Genomic DNA, 16,246 nt, shown 5'->3' on the forward strand with positions numbered 1-16,246 from the left:
ATCTAGATTACTCTGGAATTAAGTAGTTTTGCTAAATTTCCAGTAAAATGTAACTAGTTTAGAATGACAATAAATTCTAGGATTTGCTTTAACCCCCCCCCCCCCATTGACCTATGATTTCATTGGTAAAAGGAACTCTGAGAAAATTCCTTCAACAATGCAGTCATTTGTTCTGCAATTTATAATTTTAAAAGAATTGTCTGGGATATATAATTAAGAGGAAAGGGACTTGCCCAAGGTCACATAACTAATAGTATCAGAAGAAGAACTTGAATCCAGGTCTTTCCAATTCTTAGGACAGTTCTCTCCATCCAGCAGGCTATTTTAAAACATTTATACATTAAATTTATATGATGCTAAAAAAATTTACAGAGCACTGTTGACATATTATGTACATAACCTTAGAATATGAGTTCCTTGAAAGTTGGCGTTCTGGTTTTTTTTTTTTTTTGTTTGTTTCCCCCCAGGCTATTTTGCTGGTACACAGTAAGTGATTAATAAGTGGTTGCTGACTGACTGGATATATCTCACACCCGTCCTGTGCGATCCATTATAGGAGTGTGACTGTCTCCACTTCATAGGTGGAGAAAGGGAGACACAGAAAGTTAAGTCACTTGAACAAAGTCACAGACCGAGAGCTGGTCCCTGGGTCAAAACCCGGATTCAGGCTTCTAGGACTAAGAATCCACCAGCCCCACCTCTCACGTTCACGTACTGCCCTTGCAAAGGTCCGGGAAAGCACTCTTGGTCCCCGAATGCCCACGGAATTGAAAAATCTCAGGACTCAAAACGAAGACCTTCCCACTGGCTGTGCAGAGCCCACAGCCTCTCCGCCGCGGTTGCCCTTTGCCAAAGGGCAGCTCCAAGTGAGGAGCCAAAGGAGACGGATTCCCTTAGGGGCAGTTTGGGGTTTACCTGCCTCCGCCTCCTTCCTCTCGCCTTCCCGTCTCCTCCCTTACCCTCCCTGGGCTCCAGGCCCAGCCCGCCCCAGGTGAGGCAAGGTGCCCCCCAGCCCCGCCCCGCCTTGCCCTCCCCCTGCCCCGCCCGCCCCACTCTTGCTCTCTGCAGCCCAGACCGCGTCCTGTCCTGGGGCGCGCTGGGGAGCCCCGAGAGCGAGCTGGGAGCGGCCCGGAGGGGGCCCGAGGAGCCGCCGCGGGGGGCTCAGGTGAGCGACCCGGGGAGCTACAGGAGGTGGGGCTGCTCGGCTCGGGGAGCGAGGAAAGCGCCCCTTCTTTCGGGCCTCGCGGTCAGCCGCTGGTTCAGCTTCCTCCGGCCGGGCCCCGGCCCCGCGCTCCTCCACCCGCGCGCTCCGGGTCTGAGCCACCGGCTGTGGAGCAGACCAGGTTGGAAAGGTGTGCGGGGCTGTGCGGGCTCCCCGGGCTCCCCGGAGGCCCGGGCCGGCTGCCTGAAGGAAGACCCGGGCTGAGGCTGCGGAGGAGGCTCGGGCTGCACCGCCGGAGCCGGGCGCAGCGGGGACAGCGAGGCCGCTGTGGCTCGCCCCGGCAGGCGGGGCATGGCTGGCTGCGGGCTGGGCAGCACCAGTGGAGCCGAACCGAACTTTTGGAAAGGGATGGATGGACCCCCGGGGGTGGGGGTGGGGAAGAGGGACTCCCCGGCCGCGCCTCTGGAGGGTAGCGGAGGGTGGGGGGTGAGGGGAGATGGTTCTGAGTTGGAGCTGAGAGAGTTTCTGGAGCTCCTGCAGGGCCCTCTGTGAAATGTAAATTGGCCTCCCAGTGGGGTTTCATTCTTTGTGGTCCTTCACTTGCTTTGGTCATTTTATTGTAGATGGAGACTGTGGTAGAGCAAGTGATTACTTTAACATTTTTTTTAGATTAAATGTACTTTATAGCATAGAACTGAAGGACCCTTAAGATCATTCGAAATCTTGGGGGGGGGGGCGGGGAGGGCAACAGGTAGAGGGATCCCAGATTTCAAATCCTGACTTTTCCATTGTCTAATGACCTGGATAACCTTTGACAAATCGGTTAACCTTTCTGGGTCTCAGTTTCCTCTTATATAAAATCAGGGAGTTGAATTAAATGATTTCCGATTCAACAAACTATTAGTATTGTGCTTCCTTCTCTCCTAGACCCAGGCCCCGGGGGGTAAAATATCAACTCCAAATAAATGATCTTTTTATCTTAAATTCTTTGCCTGAAAATTGAAGGGGTTTTTTTTGTTTATTTTTTTGAGACTTGTGGTATTCTGGGAACACCATATTCATCAGTGATCCTCCATGACTAGTTCCTCATCCCCACCTGCCAATGCCCATATTGCTTGCTCAGGAAGGAAAAAAACCTGGGTGGTTGGGTGGGTGGTACAATTGGTAACTACTTTGGAAGGGCAGGTTTTTTTTTCTTTTGGGGGAAGATTTGAAGCCACTCCAGGGTATTAAAGGGCATGAATCTGGATGAAGGAGATAGATAAGTCTTTAAGTGCCTACTTTCCCCCCAAATCCTTGACCACCACCTTGCGACTCATAAGTAACATGAGATCAAAAAGTACTGTCATACTGTCTTTCTTGGACAAATGACTTTTTTTTTTGGCATTACTTTCATTGCTTGACCATGCAAAAGAAACACTTGATGTCAAGCTGCTGTTTGAAGGACTTCCATATCTAAAAAATACTATCAGGATAAAGACTGGACCGGTGTTTTTGTTTGAAAAGTGATTTCCTCTGTCATTGCAAGTTGGCATCTTTTTGTAACAGACCAGAGGTCCTTAATTTGATGTCTGTGAGCTAGTTTTGAAAAAAATTTTTAGTAACAATATTTCAATATTGTTGATATAACAATATTTCTTATGTGTATGTAATTTTTCCCATTTAAATACATTCTTCTCAGAAGGGGTTGCCTCAGAAGGAATCCATGACACAAAAGAGTTAAGAACCATTGACTAAGACAGTTGCCTAAAATAGGTTAAATGACTTACTCAGTGTCACACAACCAGATTGTGTCAGAGACAGGACTTGAACACATGTCTTCCTGATTTTGAGATCAACACTCTAATGAGTATCTCTTTACTACTAATGCCTCTCATCAGTTCATTAACAAGTGTTTATTTAAAGTTTATTAAAGTCCTGTCTCTGCCAACATTCACATCCTCACTTGATGCTTCCTTCTGGTATGGAGGTTCCTGAACTTGGATTTGCAGAGGCTGTGTCAGCAGAACACAAGCTCTGGCTGGTCCTATGAAGCTGGAAAGGCCTTGAGCAAAGTTCCTAGTGATGGACTGTGCATCTCTCATCTGAGGACAAGGCTAGTAGAGTGACTAATCACCAGAAGGTTAGCCATAGAGCAAAGGATTATTTCAAAATACCAGGACAACTAGTAAAGACTGGCTTGTCAGATGGTGGACTTATGCTACGGAGAGACTACCCATACTCACCAAATTACTGATCCTTTCAGTTGAATAAGGGAGTATTATATTCTTCTTGGCTGGGGAAAGTGGGAATAGTGGTTAAGTGCTTCTATGCCTTCACACACCCCCCTCCCCAAAGCCCAACATATACCTTATATACAAAGAACCTATAAACTATATATTTCAAGGCCGTGTTTTTTTATTTTTTGAATTCTTAATTTTTCTCAACCTGATAAGTAGGTCAAAGAATGGAAGGGTTAAATGACTTAATTTAACTAATATTTATTAAGCATTTACTATTTGCCAAGTATTGCTTTTGTGTGCCAGGAATTCAAAGACAAAAAATGAAGTCATTTCTGCCCTCAGAGAACTTATATTTTTTGGGGGGTATGGGAGAAAATACACAGATAGACATAGTATCTCTCTGTCTCTCTCTCTCTACAGATGATTCTCAGATCACTTTACCCATCCCTAATGTCTTGATTACCAATTCCAAATCTCCAATTGCCTCTTGGATATCTCAAACCTGGAATCCTGCGCACATCAGACACTCAGTATATCGAAACTAAACTCATCTTTTTCCCCCCAAGACTTGCCTTACAGTTGAGGACATTACTCTCCTCCTTGGTTCCATGCTTGAAATTTAAGTATTCTCTCTCTGTTGTCTGTCTCTGACTCTGTCTCTCTGTCTTTCTTTTAAACAGCTCCCCTCTGACATCTAATCAGTTGCCAAGTCATGATAATTCTAGGCAGGTAGCTGATTCAGTGAATAGAGCACAGAACCTAGAGGGAGAAAGACTTATCTTCTTGAGTTCAAATCTAGCCTCAGGAATATACTAGTTGTATGACCCTGGCTGAGTCATTTAACTTTACTTCAAGTCTTCATTTCTAAAATAAGCTAGAGAAGGAGAGGCAAACCACTCTACTATTCCTGCCAAGAAAATCCAGAATGGTATCATGAAGAATCAGACATGACTGAGCTATAACAGCAATTGATTCTACCTTCCAGATATCTTTTTTGTAAAAATCTTTTTCTTTCCTCTGACACTACCACCACTCTGATGAGGGTCCTTCTTATTACCTAGAATTGGGCTGGTCTCAATACCTCAATTCTCTCCCCATTTCAGTTCTTCTTTCATTTAGTTGTCAAATTGAGCTTCCCAAAGTTCATATCTGATCATCCCCCATTTCAAACAACTCCTGTGGCTCCCTATAATATTCAAGCTCAAGGGGCAGCAGGTGGCTCAGTGGATAGAGCACCAGCCCTGGAGTCAGGAGTACCTGAGTTCAAATCTGGCCTCAGACACTTAATAATTACCTATCTGTGTGGCCTTGGGCAAGCCACTTAACCCCATTTGCCTTGCAAAAACTTGAAAGAAAAAAAGAATATTCAAGCTCAAATATAAAATCCTCTTTTTTGGCTTTTAAAAAACCTTCATAATCTGCCTTTTTTCTACATTTCCAGTCTTTTTTTATACCTTTTTCTTCTCCTTATATCCTACAACCAGGGGAATTGACTTCCTATTGTTCCTCAAACACAAGAATAACACTCCACCTCTAGAATCCAGTAATTTTCAATGGCTGTTTCGCACATCTGGAATTTTTTCCCATTTAATTTCCATTTCTTAGCTTCTCTGGATTCCTTGTCTTCTTTCAAACAAGTCCCAGCTAAAGTCTTATCTCCTACAAGAAGTCTTTCTGAATCCCACTTCATTCTAGTGTCTTCCCTATATAGTGAGTCTACTGGGCCTAGAGTAAAGAAGACCTGAATTCAAATCCAGACTTCAGAAACTTCCTAGCTATATGATCTTGGTCAAGTCACTTAATTTTGGTGTTCCTCAGTTTCCTCAACTGTAAAATTTGGGCAGTACTTTGTAGGGTCTTATGTAAATGCTTCTTCTTCTTTCTCTTTCCTTCCTCCTATGTTTTCCTTTTATCTTTTATCTAATACATAACTTGTTCATTCATAGTTTTTTTTGCATGTTGTCCCCCATATTAGACTGTAAACTTCTTGTTTCTTATCTTTCTTTGTATCCCCAGTCCTTGGCACAGTGCCTGGTATATAGTAGATGCTTAATAAATTCTGAGGGATTAAAGTGAGAAAGGAATCTATAGGAGGTGCTTAAGAAATACTGGTTGATTTTCTGATGAATTGAAGTGAGAAAGGAGTATTTAGAAGATGCTTAATAAATACTGAGGGATTAAAGTGAGAAAGGAATATATATAGTAGGTACTTAGTAAACATTGGTTTTCTGGTGAATTGAAGTGAGAAAGGAGTGTATAGTGGGTGCTTAGTAAAGACTGGCTGGTTTTCTGCTAAATTGAAATGAGAAAGGAGTGTATAGTGGGTGCTTAGTAAACACTGGCTGTTTTTCTGATGAATTGAAGTCAGAAAGGTATGTAATCCATGTATTGGGGTGGGGAGGCAGAGTGTTCAAAGCCACAGATGTGAGACATGGAATGTCCTGTGTGAAGAACATCAAAAAAGCCAATTTAGCAGGGAGTGTGTTCAAGCCAGGATAATGGTAGATCTGTAATGACTTTCACCTCTGATATATAGAACATCTTCCCTTTGGGTCAGGTCTGACTCTGACACCATTATGGACCCTTTTGGCAAGGATGCTAGAGTGGCTTGTCATTTCCTTCTCCGGTATATTAAGGCAAAATAAATTAAGTGACTTGCCCAGGGTTACCCAGCTAGTAAGTGTCTGAAATCTGATTTGAACTCAGGTTATCTTTACTCCCAGTGATTTATTCACTGAGCTACCTAGCTGTCTCAAAGGAGAAGAAGAAAGAGAAAGGGGGACCTAGGTGTTGCAGTGGGTAGAGCAAAAGTCTTGGAGTCAGGAGGGACCTGAGTTCAAATCTGGATTCAGATATAATAGTTACTTGGCTCTTTGAACTTGGGTAAGTCACTTAACCCCATTGCCTTGCAAACAAAGAAAAAAAAAGAGATAGAATGAATAGCTTATTGAATGGACAAATGTCTTGGTCAATTTATTTGGAGCAGATCATCTAGAGGAATTTCCAATTTGATGCTTGATTCCTTTCTAGCTTTCCCCCAAGTTAAGCTGAACTATGTGATATGATCCATGGTCCTTTAATCTATTCCTCTAGAAGATGAGGGGATAAAGGATACATACAGTCTAATCTCTTCACTGGGTTTGTATTTGACCTTCTAAGATTACTCTGCCTTCCAGAAGGTTAAAAAAATTCTGTGTACATCTTTGATGTACTTCCATGTCCTGCATTTCTATGAAGTCTCCAGTGCATTGAGCTGTCATTGCAATAATCAGTGATTTAGTATAGTTCCTGAAGAATGTGATAAGGGGAGAGGTAAGTTGGCATAAGGTTCTAAATGACTTTAAATGCCAAACAGGATTTTGTATAGTGGCCATCAGGAGCCCATGGAGTTTTTTGAATACTGGAATGCATGCTAAGGCTTGTGTTTAAGGAATATCCCTCTGGCAGCTGGGGAGGGGATAGATTGGGGAAGGAAGAGATTGGAGAGAGTCAGGGAGACCCAGTTTCTATTGTTACTGTTTTTGCAAGAGATGATAACTTGAACTAGGCTGATAGTTCTGTGAGTGGAGAAGCAGAGGCAGACATAAGAAATATTGTGAAGAGAGAATCAGCATTACAACTGACTGTATATGGGGCTGGGTGATAGTGAAGCATCTAGTCTTAGATGACTGAGGGTTCCAACCTGGGTGACAGAAGGAATGGTTCTAAAAAAAAGTGCTCTTGAAAGAAATAGGAAATTAGATTTAAGTGTCCATCCACAAAGCATTCACTGGAAGAAATCAGTTCTTAGGCCTGGCTTCATACTAATAGCTTAGGTTTAATTTAGTGACAAAAATAAGTATCTTTAAGTTCCTTCCATATAAAAGACTCCTTGTTGACCTTTGCGCCAGAAGAGGACCAAATGACAGCATGATGTTAGGGTCAATGCACTGTGTGTCTGCCACTGAAGATATAGATGTATAAAATGATACAGAACCTTCTGTCAAGATGATAATGTTCTTTTGAGAGTAAGATAAAAATTTATGCAGATAAAATATAGGTAAAGAGTAATGAGCACAAAGGAAAGAGACAAAGGGAATGATAACTCAAAGATAGCAATGATGGCCATGAAAATGTAAGGCGAATACTTGCTCTCTGGGGGGGATCAAGGAAGTTATTAAGGAGGATGGAGTATCTGAACTTGGTCCTGAAGGGAGAGAAGAAGGTTTTTGAAAGTCTCAGATATAAGGAAGTGTGTTCCAGGTTTAGTCAATGGCTTGTGTGAATGTATGGGGCTGGAGACAGAATGCTGAGTTTGGGGAACAAGCCAGCAGTCCATTTGGCTGATCAGTAGAGTGTATCAAAGGGAGTGATATAAAATAAGGCCAGAAGGGCAAGTCTGAGCCCTTTCCAAACTCTCAAGATACATTTGGGAGGAGGAAAAATATAATCACCAGCTGCTAGCATTAAATAGGTCATCCTAAGGAATGTCTTTCTTTTAATGTGAATCTAGGATGGGAACTGGGCTCTGAGATTCTCTCTATCAGTTTATATTGGCACTTTTTATTCCTCTCATAATTTTAGAGAATTGTCTAGAGTTCTGAGAGGTTAGAGATTGAGTGACTCCCCAGTGACTCCAATAGTTGTCAGAGATGTAACTTGCTCCGCAGGATAGGGGTTAGGGATAGAATCAGAAATGAGTATGGTGTACAGATTAAAAAGCATCAATTTTGAAAAAAGACAAGAATAGTGTTCAGAAAGTTTATTTCATGTGGAATTTCTTTCAACTTCTTGTACCAAAGTTGATTAGAGGTGGAAAAGAATGCTTTAATTTTTTTTAAGTCCCCAGAAAAGAATTGAAGGAGATTTAGAAGAAAGAAATAGAGAAATGGAATAACTTTGGAACACTCATTCCATCATTTCTTTCCTAATAGATAGAGAGCTGCTATGGATATTTTCTTGTATTTGGGACCTTTCTTTTTCCCCTTTTTAAAAATCTCCTTGAAGTATATATCTAGCAAGATCTGAGTCATTTTAGTCACTTTTACTACAAATTCAAATTGCTTTTTTGAATAGTTTTATCTTCATAGCACCATCAAGAATATGTTGATTTGTCTACCTGATGATACTGGTAAAGCAACAGGTTACTCTTCTGCATTTATTCTCACTTTCCTATCTGTGATTTTCATTGTTTTCTATTTGTTCTTTTATATTTAATGTGCTCTCCATGAGCTCCAAATGTAGTCAAGATAGGATCACTAATGACTGTGTGTGGACCATCTGAAAATTTTTAAGATTCACCCTAAAATTCTTTAGCTGGGAATCAACATTTCTGTCACTAAGAATAATTTGGGTTCCTGAGATCCAAGAGGAACTTTATGTTGAAAGGAAGAGATATAGAAAGGAGAACCAATCCCAGTTACCACTGTAGGCTCTGGAACTATTTTCTTCTGCCTGTGGAGTATTTGAGGGACACAGAATAGCCACTGACTTAACTGTGAGATGAGGTCTCATTTACTGGGATTAATATTGAACGTGGAGTCAGAGATGTAAGTCTGAGTCCCAGCTCTTCCACTTAAGTGTGTGACTTTGGTAATTTATCCCACACTTCTGGACCTCAGTTTCTTCATCTGTAAAAATGGGTGGATTGGAATAGATGACCTCTAAGGTCTCTGACAGTTTTAAATCTTAAGAGATTTTTTCCTTGTACTTTCCTTCCCAGTGGATTTTTAAGAAGAGATTCTCTGTGGAATATGTATGGATCACAGGGAATCCAGGGGACAGGTATTTAGGATAACAAAACAATGACTTTAAAGTTCTAAGGAGGATTCTAATCACAAGTAAAAGTATGGGAAGAAGAAATAGGGGGAGAGAGAGAAAGAGAGAGAGAGAAGAAGAAGAAGAAGAAGAAGAAGAAGAAGAAGAAGAAGAAGAAGAAGAAGAAGAAGAAGAAGAAGAAGGAGGAGGAGGAGGAGGAGGAGGAGGAGGAGGAGGAGGAGGGGAGGAGGAGGAGGAAGAAGAAGAGGAGGTAGAGGAAAAGAGAGATAGTGACACAGAGAGGGAGAGGGAGAGGAATGACTCAAAGGAGAAATGGGTAAGGAAATTTCAAAGCATTTAAAAACTTTAAGCTTCTCTGTCTTGCTAATTGCATATTCTTTTCTTAAAATGTAACTTTTCTTATGGCTTGTGCAGTTAAATCTCTCAAGCTTCTGTGTAAAGGGAAACATCTTAGAACAAGGAATAAAAATGTACAGATGAAATATTTGGAGAATTTCAAGATTTTTTCTCTTTGTCTCTGTCTCCTCTCTCTGTCTACTCCTCTGTCTCCTACTCTGTCTGTCTCTCTCCCCACCTCTCCCTGTCTCTCTTCCCTCTGTCTTTGTGTTTCTGTTAGATTCTTCTCCCCAACCCCATCCCCACCTTCCAACCTTTCTTTGCCTGTTTCAGTCTGTGTGTCTGTCTTACTCAGTTACTGTCTGTCTATCTCTGTCTTTCTCTTCATGTTTCATTCTGAGAAAAGTTCAATAAGTTTACTGTCAAGGAGAGAGACAGACCCAGAACTTTGTTAATAGCAAGTATATTATTCAAGAGAGAAAGGAATGGATTCCTAAGAAGGGAGCAGATCGGTGATAACTTGACAGAGTAGAAAAGGCTGATTTAACAAGAGCAAGCAAACCTCTCCCAAGAGAGGCTGAGCTCTCAGAATCCAGCCACCAATCGACAGGCAGTTATTATTACCTTAACCTCAGTGACATCCCATTAAGGGTTCAGTACTCAGGCAGATCCAGGCAACTGTCAGCAAGCACATAATAAGCAACCAGGTATCCCATGCCAAGATGGGGAAAGGAGTAGGAATTACCAAGAGAGTGAATTGGGACTGTCTTGGTAAAAGTGCACCTCTCTGAGGGATGAAGGATGCTTGCTACAAGACCCTCCCTCCATCCACCTTTTTAAGTGAAAATAGGAAGCCCTACTCAGAAGGCTGAAGATGGTATCTACCCTATGTTTTTGATGCTCAATTAATTGCTGAATTTATTACCACCACAAAAGAATCAGTTAAGAAGTAGGTATATGAAAATCATAAGCTCACTGATTTAGAATTGGGAAGAACCTTACATACTATCTAATCCAATTCCTTCCTTTTTTAGATGGAGAACTCAGCCTCAGGGACATTACCAAAGTCACACAGGAGGTACTTCAAATTAGAGTCTGAAGTTGAACACAGACCTTTTGATTCCAAATATAATGATCTCATAGTACTAAATGAATGACTTCTGAATCTCTGGAAACCTTTCTCTTCTGATATGTTCATTATTATTAAATAATTAAGATTCTACCAGACAGGTGGCACAATGGACAAAGCACTGAGTCTGGAATCAAGAAGACCTGAGTTCAAATCTGGAAGCCTGGGCAAGTCACTTAACCCTGTTTGCTTTATTTTCCTCATCCGTAAAATCAACTGGAGAAGGAAATGGCAAACCACTGCAGTATCTCTGACAAAAAACTCCAAATGGGATCATAAAGACTGGATGTGATTGAAACTACTCAAGAAGATGATTCTGTCATTCAAAGCATTGGTTGCTGCACCTGATTTTCAATAATAGTATCCAATTTGCATATACAATTGGGAATATTCTATTACCCTTATAGCCTTTATACAGTTATAAGGAAAGGTCTTAAAATTGCTTCTTGTAACTTAGTGATTGAAGACTCATAGACCATTAGACCTGGAAGGAACCCTATATTCATTTACTATTTTATAGATGAAGTACTTGAGGTCTGTGGTCTCCCTCTTATCCCACCCCAATTATGGCAGTGGGGAGTTTAGAAACTAGAATTGCTCAGCTCTAGATCAGTGTTTCTACCTTTATTCCAAATTGGCTCCAATACTGGCCAACCTATATGTCCCAAGTTGCCCCAACTTTTGGGGAGTCCCTCTTAGTAAACTGATAGCCACATACTTCACTAATCAGTTCAGCAGACAGAAAAAGAGAAGTTAATTTTTTCTCAATCTAATCATTCATCATTAAATTTTACTTCTTTCCAAATTTTGACCTATTTTTGTATCCCCCAGAGCTTGACTACATCTCAAACTTCCCCACCTTTCTCCTGCACAGCATCTCTTACATCAGAAAAACAAATGGCCCCTGCAAGATTCCTTTTTTCCAATTCCTTGCATGCATAACTTCCTCTGAACTTGATCTTGGTTTGAAAATGTTGTTTATACCTCTATGTAATATCATTTTAGGAGATGCCAGCATTTGATTGCAGGAATCTGGAAAGGATTTTATAAATAGCTTACTGTGCACAAATACAGTGGGCACTTTCCTATTCCCCCTTTGATTGAATTGGCTGCAATATCATAAGCAGTAAACAGCTAAAAAAAAAATCTCTCTCCTTATCTCACCCACTCATACAAAAGGGAGAAATAGATTGTAATAAAAAAACAAATAAAAGGAAAATAGAACTTTGAATCTAAAGGTTAATTAAATTTGAGGGACTTGCAGAGACAGTTCACTTTCCTATAATAACATGTAAGATCATAAAGTTTGTTTTCTATGTTGCCAATAGAATCATAAAAAGTAATTTGATGTGATTTCTAATAATAATAAATAATATATAATAAAGCTGGCCTATACAAAGACCAGACTGAGTAGAACTAGTGAGTTACAAGCTCAATTGAGTTGAATTATTTTTTAGATTAACATGGATATTTTAAAAAGAAGGTATACATTTAAATGAATTTATCATTATTTTTATTACTATTATGAAAAGATTGCTTTAAAATAACCATGAAGTCATGACCTAAGTCCCATCCCACTTCATCTTGTGGAATTTTGGCAGGTATGAAATTGACACAGTAGCTGCTTTGCAGAGAAAATTAAATGTAAAATAAAACAGAAAGATAGGAAGTATTCCCAGAACCTTCTGGGTAACTTAGATTTGGAGTTGGATAACATTCCCTTCCCTGTCATGTTTATGTCATAAGCTTCTGTTTGGAGGAAAATACCATGCAGTCTATGCAACTGAGGAGTGGTAGGAACACTAGACAAGTCATATTCAAGATGAACATGGGGATGGGTGTTACATTACCCAAAGCAGACACAACAGATGGAACCAGAGAAGGGAATAATGTGAATAGTGTGCTGAGAGCAAGATTCATTGCCTGGGGGGAAAAAGAACCCAAACTAAAATCTAACAATATATTTCAGAAGAAGAAGGGAAGATTGATGATGGATTAGAAATTGAAGCCTGTACATGAGAAAATTCCCCATTCATCAAATTGAAGAGTTGGAAGAGATGGTCTTTAAAGTCCCTTCCAAAATGCTCTGATTTTAAGTCCTAAGGCATAGGAAGTTGAAGGAAGTTATCAGCATCCCAGATATTCTGGATTGCCATCTGTCCCTGGTTACTACTTCTTTCTGATTGCTCAACTTTTGCTCATGAGCTGATTTAACCTGTTCCTGCTTACATTGGCACTGATTTCTGAGTCCATTTCAATTTATAGGATCCTATATTTCTATGGTGTACCTCTTGGGGTATATACTATACAGGCAGATAGCAGAGAGTAGCTGCTTTAACTAAGATGATTTCACTTCAGTGAAATCAGCATCCTCAGTTGCTTTGAGAACTTTAGAGAAAAATACCAGACAGTGACTGTCAGTCAGTTAGTAAATATTTATTAAATTCCTGTCAAGTGCCAGAAGAGGCAAAAGATAATCCAAGTTCCCAAGGAGCTCATGTTTTAGTAAGGAAGACAATAAGCAAACAAATAAAAACAAACAAGTTATATTTGGAATAAACAGGAATTATATGAGAGGGAAAATACTAGAATTAAGAGAGATGGGAAAGATTTCCTAGAGAAGGTGGGATTTTAAATTGGTCTTGAAGCCAGGAAGGTAGTAGACAGAGTGGAGGAGGAAGAACATTCTATCACTACTGGGGAAAAACAAAGGAAAATGCCCAGAAATGAAAGATGGAATGTTTGTTCCAGGAACAGCATGGAGGTCAGTACTATGGAATGAAAGAATATGAGGTGTGGAGTAAGATGTAAGGAGATTAAAAGTGTGAGGGTGAGGACTAGGTTATGAAGAGTTTTGAATGTCAAGAGATTTTGTATTTGCCTCTGGAGGCAGTTATGGAGCCACTGGAATTTATTGAGTAGGGAGGTGACATAGCTGGATCTTCAATTTGGGAAAATCATTTTAGTGGCTGAATGGAGAATGGATTTGAGTAGGGAGAGTTCTGAGGTAGGCAGATTTAGCAGCATGGTATTGCAGTAGTCCAAGTGTGAGGTGATCAGGGCCCAACCTAGAGTGGTAGCAGTGTCAAAGGACAGAAGGGAGCATAATAGAAAGAAACTGGAAAGGTAAAATCAAGTTGGGAAGGAGGCAGTGAGAGATAGGGAAGAGCTGGGGATGACACTGGGTTGTGAGCCTGAGGGTTGGGGAGGATGATAATAAGGAAGGTAGGAGGAGGGGAGAATTTAGGGGGAAAGATAATTAGTTTGGTTTAGGACATTTTGGGTTTAAGGTGTATACTGAACATACAGTTTGAGATATCTGGTTATTGTCTTTTTTGGGGGGATTGCAAAACAATGGACTTAAGTGACTTATCCAAGGCCACACAGTTAAATAATTATTAAGTGTCTGAGGTTGGAGTTGAACTCAGGTCCTACTGACTCCAGGGCCAGTGTTCTATCCACTATGCCACCTGACTGCCCCTAGTTATTGTCTTTTGATTTTTTTTTGAGGTTTTTGCAAGGCAATGGGGTTAAGTGGCTAGCCCAAGGCCACCCAACTAGGTAATTATTAAGTGTCTGAGGCTGGATTTGAACTCAGGTATTCCTGACTCCAGGTCCAGTGCTCTATCCACTTCGCCACCTAGCCGGCCCCATCTTTTGATTTTTGAAGAGGAAAATGAAATCACTATGTTAGACTCTTGTTATTAGTATGTCTGACTATAGCTGATCAGCCCAATGTAAGCTCAGAACCCCTGAGAGTACAACTTCTTTGATGCAGACACACTATTCTGGATGTGATTTAGAGTATGACCAGGTAGAGATGGTGCTGGAGACAAATGCAGCTTGAAATGGAGGGAATGTGGTTGGATGACCAGATGAAAGGCCTCATTTCACGGTTCTTTTTCCCTCTCTTCCCTTTGAAGGATGTACATTAGAAAGGAAAGACCACCTCAGGAGATAGATGACCTACCTGCACAGAAAGTGCCATTCTCTACCCACTTTCTTTTTCCTCTTTCCTTAAGTGTCTAGCACAAGAGGTGCAAAGTCTGAGGTCAAAGGGTAAATCAGTCCTTTTTGCCCTGGAGGTTTACATCACAATTGAGAGATCAGGTTGACCCCATGAAGTGAGAGTTGCCTTGCGCCAAGACAGTATGACTTGGTCTGACTCTGTTGCCTCAGGGAACAGATGGGGAGCAAGAGGTGGATTGTGAATAGTCAGAGGAAGGTTTGGCTCCTCTTCTCATCTGAGACTGGAGATCATTCTCAACAGAAGTAGTAGACTTCCCCAGGGGAAAAATCTCTTTGGACCAGATGGAAGTTTCTTAGCCTGATCCCTTTTCCACCTTCTCTCAGGAGATACAAACAACAGGTGATGGAAAGAGTAGGATCAGAAGAAGGTCTGAATCCTTGTGGACTTTTGTATTGTTTAAATCAAAGTATCTGATGGTGGCACTGAAGAATATGCATCATGGAATAGAACATGCTCTCCCCATTCCCAGCCTGAGAATCTCATAGATTACAATTTGCTTCAGAGTGGTAAGGTTTACTTCTTCCAGAGTTTGGGTGTGGGCTATGTGAGATGTTAACCAGACCTTGCTGATACCTTGGTGAGGCTAGGGTAAGGAAATAAGGTAATGAGAGATGCAGTAGGTGATTCTAAAGGGTAAGAAAGACATTGTCATTTAAGTAGCAACTAGTGCACATGAATGGGCAGTCTTCTTTATCGAATCCCCTTAAAGGTTGTTCAGAATGACAGCACTTGCATATTACTTTTTCCTTTCCAAATATCAGTATAGAAAATTAAAAAGTAAAATGGCACCAAAATGAGTGGGAGATATGGTGATATTCATGCTGAAACATTGTTGAGATAAAATCTGATTTTTTACTAATTAATGTAAATTATCCACTCATGTAGGAAAAAACAGAAGCAGCTTATATCTCACATAGTCCATAGATATCATGCCATCCCCTTGGAAAGGAATCCTTCTCTCACCCATTCTTTATAGACTGCAACTTTTCACTTTTCTGGAATAAAGGAGAGGGAAGGTAGGGCATTTTGGAAGTTTGGCTCTGATCAGTGTGACACCTTCCCCAACTTAGTATTTTTCCCCAAACTACATGACTACTTATCATACCTACAATGCAAAGATCTCCCCTTTTTTCCACTGGTTGGTGTCTTAGGGCAATGGTATTTTCCATGCATATTTGGTTAGTGCAGTAACAGGAATTAATGAATATCAAGATGTTTGTCCTTTGTTATCAAAGCAGATCATGACCTCAGGGTGATGGCATGACATACATGTGAATTGGATTTGAGTGAGGGGGGGGCGCTGTGTTAAGTCACCAGCCTTATTTTCTCCTCTGGAGTCATCTGGATCCAGTGGCCAGATATGAATCAGGTTGACTGGAGATGGCCCTGGATAAGAGGCAACCAGGACTATGTGACTTGCCCAAGTTAATAAGTGTTTGAACTCAAATTTGAACTCAGATCCTCCTGACTTCATGGCCAGTGCTCTGCACACTGTACCATTGTGAATAATATAGGATAGAGATTGAAAGCGTTAAGGTAGTCATGTTAATCTCAAATAGAAAGGAGGGCCATTAAACCATAATAAGGATCCTTGGGGACCATTTGTCAAC

At 40.9% G+C, this 16,246-nt stretch overlaps 1 protein-coding gene across 5 annotated transcripts in view; it reads left to right on the forward strand.

The window, feature by feature from the left end:
- The first annotated feature begins 1,101 nt into the window (after positions 1-1,101).
- LYPD6B (LY6/PLAUR domain containing 6B) overlaps positions 1,102-16,246 on the forward strand; it is a 222,122-nt gene continuing 206,977 nt past the window's right edge. For 2 of the 5 annotated variants that reach the window (XM_074215143.1, XM_074215144.1), the window contains exon 1: positions 9,412-15,142. The gene's annotated coding sequence lies outside the window, so the exon portion shown is untranslated. Of the gene's footprint in view, positions 1,166-9,411; positions 15,143-16,246 lie in introns of those variants that run through there. The other 3 variants (XM_074215141.1, XM_074215140.1, XM_074215139.1) reach the window with 3 other exon arrangements.

Source organism: Macrotis lagotis, chromosome 1, assembly GCF_037893015.1.
Source record: "Macrotis lagotis isolate mMagLag1 chromosome 1, bilby.v1.9.chrom.fasta, whole genome shotgun sequence".
Taxonomy (NCBI): Eukaryota; Metazoa; Chordata; class Mammalia; order Peramelemorphia; family Peramelidae; genus Macrotis; species Macrotis lagotis.